Source organism: Hemitrygon akajei, chromosome 1 (genome assembly GCF_048418815.1).
Source record: "Hemitrygon akajei chromosome 1, sHemAka1.3, whole genome shotgun sequence".
NCBI lineage: Eukaryota > Metazoa > Chordata > Chondrichthyes > Myliobatiformes > Dasyatidae > Hemitrygon > Hemitrygon akajei.
Window position 1 is genome coordinate 172233718 of NC_133124.1, and position 8382 is coordinate 172242099.

An 8382-nucleotide genomic window follows, 5' to 3' on the forward strand; every position below is an offset into this window, starting at 1 on the left:
AGATTACCAAGTCCCTTTGCAATGCTGATTCATGAATTTGCTCCCCGTTTAGAAAATAGTCTACACTTTTATTCCTTCTACCAAGGTGCGTGACCACACACTTCCCAACAATCTATTCCATTTCCCACTTCTTTGTCCATTTTCCTAATCTGTCTAAGGACTTCTACAGAGTCCCAGCTTCCTCAATGCTCCCTGACCCTCCACCTATTTTCATATCATCTGCAAAGAATTCCAACAGATTTGTCAGGTAAGATTTTCCCTTCAGGAAACCATGCTGACTTTGGCCTAACTCTCAGTACCCCCAAAACCACATTCTTAGCAATCGACTCCAACATCTTCCCAACAACTGAGGTCAGACTATAGTTTCCTGTCTTTTGCCTACTTCACTGTTAAACAGTGGAATGACATTTTCAATTTTCCAGTCCTCCGGAACCATTCCAAAATCAAGTGATTCTTAAAAGATCACTACAATGACTCCACAATCCCTTCAGATACCTCTTTCAAAATCATTGGGTGTATATCATCTGGTCCAGGTGATTTATCTACCTTCAGACCTTTCAGTTTCCCAAGCACCTTCTACTCAATAATAACAACAACGTTCACTTCTCCCCCCCGAACCCCTGGAACTTCCGGCATACTTCTAGTGTCTTCCAAAGTGAAGACTGACACAAAATACTTAATCAGTTCATCTGCCATTTCTTTGTCCCCCTTTACTACCTCTCCAGTGGCCTGATACTCACTCTTGTCTCTTTTACTCTTTATATATCTGGAAAAACTTTTGGTATCATCTTTTATATTATTGGCTAGCTTTCCTTCACGTTCCATCTTATTTCCCAAATTGCTGCTTAATTGCCTTCTGTGGGTATATAAATGCTTCCCAGCCCTCTACCTTCCCATTAACTTTTCCTCTGTTACTCACTCGGCACCCCGTCCTCACCACCCAATGTGATCTCTCCTTGCCGCGCACCCCCCCCCCCACAGCAGCATGTGCCCTTCTCAGTGCCCCTCCCACAGCATGGTACTCCTTCCTAGCAAAGGCACTCACTGATTTCCACCCTCATGCAGTGGGGCGCTCACTCACAGACACGACAATGGGGGTGATCTGTGTTCCCACCTTAGAGGGTTTCCACTTGTGACATTTTGATCGTCAACCAGAGAGATACTGTACACAGATCCCGGACCAGCATTGGTAATGTTGAAGTGGATGGTAATGTTTTCACCTGCGATAAAGCTGGGATCAAACATGACCTGAGACACCAGAGGAAGAAACATCATAAATCAATAACCAATCACCAACATTGATCGAAAATCAATAATCTATCACCAATCAGAGCAAGCTCATTGTAGAGGGATCTTCACCCTGTGTCTGAGTGTGTGATTGGACATGCGGAGGGAACTTCACTTTGTTTCTCACCCTTGCAGTGTGTAATGGGAAGGTGTGGAGGGAGTTTCAGTCTGTGTCTGACCCCGGGAGTGTGTGATGGGAAGGTGTGGAGGGAGCTTCAGTCTGGTTCTGGGGTCCGAACCCTGGAAGTGTGTTCTGGGACAATGTGAAGTGAGCTGCTCTCTATGTCTCCCGGGAGTGTGTGATAGGATGGTGTGAAGGGAGCCTCCATCAGTATCTGATCCCGGGAGTATGTAATGGGAAACTGTAGAGGAGTTTCAGTCTGTGTCTGACCCCGGGAGTGTGTGATGGGACAGTATGGAGGGAGCTTCTCTCTGTGTCTGAGCTTGGGAGTGTGTGATGGGAGGTTCACTCAGTGCCTGACCCTGGAAGTGTGTGATGGGACGGTGTGGAGGGAACCTCACCCTGTGTTTGATCTCACCGTGAGTTTGGTACTGCTGATGGCAGTGACAGATGGACTCTGCCTCCGGAAAATCCTCCCAACCTCCTCCGTCCCTGCGAGCAGCACCAAGAAGTCTTGCAATGGAAGGCTCAGGAACTCTGCCAGGAAAGTGCCGGTCTCTGAGGTCGGAGTCAGGGCCTCCTTACTGAGTGTCCTCCCCTGGAAGTCCAGCAGGGAGATGTTCTTGGGCTGGTGGGATGGGTAGTTCTCTAACCCCGTCATTGTGACCCTGAGTGTGGCTGGTTCACCTGAACCAAAGGCCAGAGACGATAATTAAACACCCATTGACACCAATTCCCTTCAGCTTAGATGCCCTGCACGACAACAGACACTGGAGCACCACCGATCTCTGTTGACCATTAACTGCCCATTTATGCTTAATCATGTTTCATAACCCCCACTTTCCTGTCAACTCCTCCCCCCTCGGTTGTACCCCTCACCCTCACATTCCGGGGGGTGGGGGGGAATTCACAGTTACTGATTAACCACCCATCCTGCCCCCTACACACACACAGACCATCACGGGGGACGGGTCTCACACATACACTCTGTCTCGGTCCAAGCCAGTGCTCGATCCCTGGAACTGTGTCTGACACTGAGTTCCAGCCTCATCTCCATGGCTGGGGTGACAGGGTTTCATGCCAGACCAGCACAGACCCTGGCTTATCGGATGTCTGGTGAACTTCTCAAATTCCTTTTCGTTCGTGCTGGTTGAGGAGTTACACACGGGCATCAGGAACCTTCCCATGAATGGCATTTGGAGTCCTGGTGAGTTTAATGCACGGGTTCTTAATGTGGGGTTCATGGACTGTCGCGGGTCCCTGAGGAGATTCCGGGGGTCCATGAACTTGGATGGGAAAAATTTACATCCTTATATTCACTAACCTCTCACTAAAATTACGGTAGATCTAACATGATCATAGTCTTTCTGTCTGTAGACTATAATACTTAAAATAGCTTTTTTTAATGTATACTCCTGTATTTAATATGTTAATAGAGACACAAAAATGACTATATCACAGATCAGAGTTTTATATATTTTAATGACTGTATTTCAATAGAATTGGTTTCTTTAGTAATCTTTTGCATTTTACATTAAATATTGAAGTACTTGATTCTGAGTAGGGGTCCATAGTCTTCAGCGGACTGGCAAATGGCTCCATGGCATAAAAAAAGGTTAAGAACCCCTGGTATAAAAGGACAGGGAGTCTCTATCATCACTCTTCCTTGTCTCTTCCCCTCTTCCCACCCCTCTTCTTCTACCTCTCTCTCCCTGCCTCTCACCTTATCTCCCTCTCTCTCCACCCATCCAATCCCTTTATCTCTCTTATCACACTCGTCTCCATCTTTCTCTGTCTTACTCACCACTCCCTCCCTCTCCTTCTCCCTCCCTCTTCCTCTTTCTTTCCCTTTTTTCTCTCTCCCCCTCTCAGGAGATGATGAAGAGGGCCAGGGTGGAGAGTTGCTCTGGGAACAGCTGACAACGGCTCTCATCCCGGGATGTCAGGAGTGAACACGTGTGTGTGGTGATAGGATGTGTGAGGGAGGGGAGGAGTGCGTGTGTGAGTGGGGTGGAGTAGCAGCGGGGGATCTCGGCATGGTGCTGATAGTTACCTGCCAAGGGTCGGCCAGTCACGGTGACCAACCCGGGGTGGGGACCCTCAAAAGCCTCCACAAACTCGTACAGGAAATCCACGACACTCTGTCCTGGGGGGTATAGAATAGTATAATATTTAAAATTTTGTTTTTTTTCAGAGCAGGCGGTCAGAACGGGTATTGTAATCTCATAACAGTCCTAGTTTCACTCCTATTACTGTCCTATTTACATCCCAATTACAGGTCGTAATAAACTCTCATGATGGTCCCAGTAACTCCCCATTATGGGTCCTGCAACAGATTCGTCATAACCTCTTTATACACTCCCATACTGTCCCCATTATATCCCTGTTACAGAACCTGTTATTTCCCCATTAGAGTCGCTCTATACACCCATATTACATTCCTCATTACACTCCCCATCCCCCATTACAGTCTCCTTTGCACACTGTAATCCCTCCGACACTCCCTGCTGGAGGCAGAGAAAGAAGATCAGGATAAAGAGCAGCAGAGCAACAGAGAGAAATGAAAGTGAGAAAGGGGGAAGGTGAGAGTGAAGGGGAGATAGAGGGAGATAGGGTATGGGGGCAGAGGGGATGAGTGGGAGAGGGGGTGAAAGAGAGAAAGAGACATGAAAAGAGTGATGCAGCAGACAGAAAAAATGTGGAAAAGCAGAGAAACAAGAGAGAAGGAGAGATAGAAAGGAGAAAATAGAGGGTCAGGGAGAGTGAGGGGAAGGAGAGAGAGAGGTTGGAAATGGAGTTAAATCAGGACACTGAAGTTCAGGAGAGAGACAGACCGGATTGGACAGGGTGGAGTGCAGACACCTGTCACTTTCACCGTGTATGGGGTCCCCGACTGTACAGTGAGGCTCCATTCTCTGAGCTCGGGCGCTACATTCAGCATCACGATGAAGAGGTCTCCCAGGCGCTCAATAGTTGCCAGTGATCCCGTGGAGTTAGAGTGAGGCTGCTGAATACCTGCAGAGAGGGAGGGAGGGAGAGGCCAGTCAGTCATCAGCAGGACAGGTCACTCATACCTGGAACAGGATCATTCAGGGAGAGTCACAGAGATGTCGAGGGATGTAGTGGGGTAGGGAGGTTGGTGGGGGGATGTGGTCATTGTGAATGGAAGGGGTGTAGGGGCTGGAGGGGGTCACAGAGGTGGGAAGGTGTAGGAGCTGAAGAAGGGAGACCCAGAGGGAGAGAGGGAGAGGGGTGGACACAGAAATGGAGAAGGGTGTCACAGAGACGGGGACTGGAGAGGTGTAGGGGCCAGAATCTCTGCTCACCTCTTGGACTGGAGATGTGGAAGTTGGCCGGACTGCCAGACAGGAAGATGGTGACGTTCCTCAGTGCTCCATCCACATGGAAGGGGAAGACGTTTGTGAGGTGATCTGTGTTTCCGTCTCGCTGAAGGATGGTGACCTGAAACAGGATACCATGATCCCCTGACCTTTGCCCTGTGACCCAGTCCCTTTCAACTACCCCTCTCTCCTCCACCTCACCTCAAACTGACCAATCCAATCTGTTCAGGTAGGGAGCAATGTAAAGAAGAGTTTTGCTGTGACTCCATTTCTGGGAAATAATCCCATCAGGACCAGGCCACTCTGCCCTTCAGTTGACGCTAGAAATCCCTCAAGTCGCTATACCCATTAATTACCAACAGTGCCACCCATTCACCTTGGAATGAGTGTCCCAAGAGGGAATCCCAAAGCTACCCAGCCTCCCTTCCCAATCTCACGGCTAAATAACAAAATTCCAATCTGGGATTTCCAACTCCTTATACCAGGACTTTGCCAACTTTGGTTCTGGCCTCTGTGTCCTCCAACTGCATATTCCCACACACCCACCAATTCCACTCGATTTCCTGATGGGGGCATTTCCCGTTAACCCAATTCCTGGGAAATCAGTGTCGATCAGTGTCAGACCCTGATCTCGAGAATCTCGATGGGACAGCTGTGTCTCATCTCCAGGGCTGCTCATTGTGCCCTGGGACAATCTCTCCCTGTTGCCCCATGATTCTCAGCAACATCTTCACTCTCCTCCACTTTGTGAAGGGAGCAGAGTGGGATAGGGAGTGGATAGAGAGGAGGGGGAGGGGGAATAGGTCAGGGAGTGAGAGAGACTGGGAGGAGAGGGAAAGGAAGAAAGAATGGGGCTGAAGGGTTGGGGAGATAGAGGTGGGCTGAGAGGCATTGGAGGGGGTTGTGATTGAAGGAGGGAAAGGGTAACAATGAGGTGAGGAAGAGGTAGAGAGAGGTAAGGGTGAGGAGGACAGTTTTGAGGGTTAGTGAATGAAGAGACAGGGAGGGTTTAGTAAGGTTGGATGAGGGGGAGGAGAGAACAGGAAAGGGTGGAGGAGGTGAAGGGGTGTACATTAGGAGGGAGGACAGGGTGAAAGGTGATGGAGGGTTGAGTAGGAAGGCAGTGAGGGAAGAGTGGAAGAGGAACTAATGTGGAGGGAGGAGGGTTTGAAGAGCATGGGTTGAGGAGTGGGTGAGTAGGAATAGGTGAGGAGGAGGGCTGAGGAGGGGGAGGAGGTATGTAGGAATGAGGAGAGGTTGAGATAAGGAATCACTGAAAGGGGAAGATGTTACCAGCTCTCCCGTGATGGATCCCTCGACGACGGCGGCCAGGTCCATAATCTGGTTCCTGCTCACCTGCACCGCCAACCCCCCCGAGTCCCGGGCCAGACCCTGGTACAGTGCGATCCCGGGATTGGGCTCAGTGCCGCGCCGTCTGCGGGACAGGATGAAGGAAACCTAGGGGGAGAAGTGAGGGGTGAGTCCCAGATGGTCAGAACACACAACACGCACGTGACATCATCACGGGAACATTGGTCACACTTCCATATCATGCATCCTGCACACGATGTCACGGAGAATACATTTCAGTCTACGTACAGCTGACACATAAACTTCAATCTTGATACAATATGTAACTTCATGTCCATACATGGATATACAAAAGGGTCACAGCACATGATACCATGTCAGGCAATTGAAACATGGTATGACATCATGGCATTGACCTACAGTGTCATATTGTAGAGTGGACACGATACTACATATCAAAGGCACTTGGTAACTCATCAATCCACACCCGACCCACCCTGGCCCCATCTCCTCATGTTGAGCACGGCGGGTGAAGCTTCACCCCACCCCAGGGCCTGGCCCACAGGGCCAGTGCCGATATGCACATCATTGAGTAGATTTAAAGCAGAGGTTCTTGATTGGTCAAGAGGTATGGGGAGAAGAGGAGAGTGGGTTTGAGAGGGAAAATAAATCAGCCATGATGGAATGATGGAGGAGAGCAAATGGGCCGAATGGCCTAATTCTACCATTCTTATGGCATTATGGGGCAAGAAGGTCATCGTAACACACTCAGTGAGCAGGGGGAGGTGGAACTGCACTGGACTCACCCGGATCGTTGAACGGTACCAGGATGTAGGAAGAGGGCTGGAATCGGGAATTCCGGGTCCTCTGCACGATTTCGATTGTCCTCTGCTTGGCTGCCTCGATGCTGTTCCGCATACTGTCTGTGGTGTCAATGACGAAAGAGATGCTAGGGGGAGGGTCCACGCAGAGGAACCTGCAGAGAACAGGGGAGATTCACCCAGGTCCATAGCCAGCCCTACACCATTCCCCATCTCTGTGACCCCTCTCTGTCCTGTGCACCTATTACTCTCTCCAGCTCCTACCCATCTCCGTCTCTGTGGCCCCTCTCTGTCCCCTGCACCCGTTCCTGTGTCTGTGACTGCCCTCCCTCCAGCCCCTACACCCATCTCCATCTCTATGACCCCTCTCTGTCCCCTGCACCAGTTCCTGTCTGTGTGACCGCCCTCCAACCCTACACCCATCTCCGTCTCTGTGGCCCCTCTCTGTCCCCTGCACCCATTCCTGTCTCAGTGACCACCCTCCCTCCAGCCCCTACACCCCTCCCCATCTCTGTGACCCTTCTCTGTCCCCTGCACCAGTTCCTGTCTCAGTGACCACCCTCCCTCCAGCCCCTACACCCCTCCCCATCTCTGACCCCTGCACCAGTTCCTGTCTCAGTGACCACCCTCCCTCCAGCCCCTACACCCCTCCCCATCTCTGTGACCCTTCTCTGTCCCCTGCACCAGTTCCTGTCTGTGTGACTGCCCTCCAACCCTACACCCATCTCCATCTCTGTGATCCCTCTCTGTCCCCTGCACGCATTCCTTAATTAGTTACGACCCCCTCCACACCCCAGTCCTACTCTCCTCCCCATCTCTGTGACCCCTCTGTCCACTGCACCCATTCCTGTCTCTGTGATACCCCACTGCGCCTTATACCCTCCCCATCTTGTGAGCCTCCCGCCCCTTCACCCCTCCCAGTGACCCCCTCTTGCCCCGAAACTGCTCCTGATTTCTCTGTAGCCCATTCAGCCTTACATCCTCCCCATCTCTCTGATCCATACAGCCCTCACTGGGACTACTTCTGGCCACTGTACCCCAACCTGTCTCTGTGAACCCCACCAGCCCCTACACCCGATCCCGTCTCTGTGACCACTCTGGCCTCTACATTCTGATTCGCTCTGATATTCCCAGGAGACGGATCCGTACTGCAGGAATTTCAGGTCACCGACTGCATCTCGAATATCCAGGAGGAGTTCAAGGGAGGCCTGTGTAGCGATTGCCGCTGCCTGAAGGTGTTCGTGTCCATGAGGAGATGAGAGTGTATCCTTGTTAATCCCACTGAACCCACGCACAGTCTGATCCAATTTCCCACCGTGACTGCACTTGCCTGGAAAGAGGAAAATCCTGGGAATTCACCACATTCTTGGCTGCTGAGAGATATCTCTCTGACACCCACAGCTCTCCCTGTCTCACTGACCCCCCTCGGCTTCTTTACCCCTCTCAGCCTCTGTAACCCCGTCTAGCTCCTACATCCCACTCCATCACAGTGACCCCACTC

General features: G+C 51.0%; 1 long non-coding RNA gene across 1 annotated transcript; it reads right to left on the minus strand.

Annotated features, from left to right (window-relative positions):
* Positions 1–1998: 1998 nt before the first annotated feature.
* Positions 1999–4318, minus strand: LOC140736476 (uncharacterized). The gene is made up of 3 exons (XR_012100958.1): positions 4271–4318; positions 3462–3554; positions 1999–2095 (listed from the first exon to the last, which is right to left on the minus strand). It is a non-coding gene; the product is annotated as an uncharacterized lncRNA (long non-coding RNA).
* Between the last annotated feature and the right edge of the window lie 4064 nt (positions 4319–8382).